This window comes from Octopus bimaculoides, unplaced genomic scaffold (assembly GCF_001194135.2).
Source record: "Octopus bimaculoides isolate UCB-OBI-ISO-001 unplaced genomic scaffold, ASM119413v2 Scaffold_341484, whole genome shotgun sequence".
NCBI classification, from domain to species: Eukaryota; Metazoa; Mollusca; class Cephalopoda; order Octopoda; family Octopodidae; genus Octopus; species Octopus bimaculoides.
In genome coordinates, this window is record NW_026296058.1 from 3,492 (window position 1) to 4,370 (window position 879).

Below are 879 nucleotides of genomic sequence, written 5' to 3' on the forward strand. Positions count from 1 at the left end.
ACTATATACTATATTTACTATATACTATATTTACTCATATATAAGTTTCGCCCCTAATTTAGTGTTAAATCTTGGTACAAAATATTTTCTCTTCATAGTTTTAGCTTTGCTCCATGCATAAGTTGCACCCCAGTTTTTACAGTTAAAATCAAGTGTAAAATGATGCAACTTAAGCACAAATAAATATGGTATGCACATTTATGTATTTATATATATCTAAAATATTTTACCTAGAAAACACTTGCGCGATAAACACATGTAAAATTTTGAAGTAAAATCTTTCTCACAGGTAAGAGAAAATATGGTCTGAAAAAGAAAAAAGAGAATGAATATGTTAAGAACAATCATATGTCATTCAATGATGAACAATAATCTGAAAGAAAGAGTAATAGGTAATCTTTATAACCAACTTTAAATGGACGTCTTGTTAGAACTCTGAATATTGTGTTATAAGCTTTGAGCGATCCTCTCATATAGGTGCTTGGTGCATAAAAGCACACACTGATCATAGCAAATGAAATTTGTCTGTTATTGGTACCAGAATTTCCAAATCACATGATTTCAGTTAATTGCACATCCTCAGTGGGAAGCACCAGTCATCTCATGGCAGTCAGAGCTCACTGCAAAGACATATAGAATTTCAACATCTGAAAAGATGCTGATGCTGCAAATAACGAGCAGGCTTATTAAAAATTAATTATTAATGATGGCATGAGCTGGATGGTTTGACAGAAGCTGGTAAGCTGGAGAGCTGCACCAGACTTCATTGTCAGCTTTGGCATGGTTTCTATGGCTTGGTGCCTTTCCTAATACCAACTACTTTATAGAGTGTACCAAGTGCTTTTCATGTAGCACCAGCACTGGTGTATTTTTTACATG

General features: G+C 33.6%; 1 long non-coding RNA gene across 1 annotated transcript in view; it reads right to left on the reverse strand.

Annotated features, from left to right (window-relative positions):
• The window catches only part of LOC106883651 (uncharacterized), a 3,756-nt gene extending 3,399 nt beyond the window's left edge, over window positions 1-357 (reverse strand). Inside the window, exon 1 of the long non-coding RNA XR_001411150.2 lies at window positions 231-357. This is a non-coding gene — a long non-coding RNA (uncharacterized LOC106883651). The remainder of the gene's footprint in view (window positions 1-230) is intronic.
• Window positions 358-879: the final 522 nt, after the last annotated feature.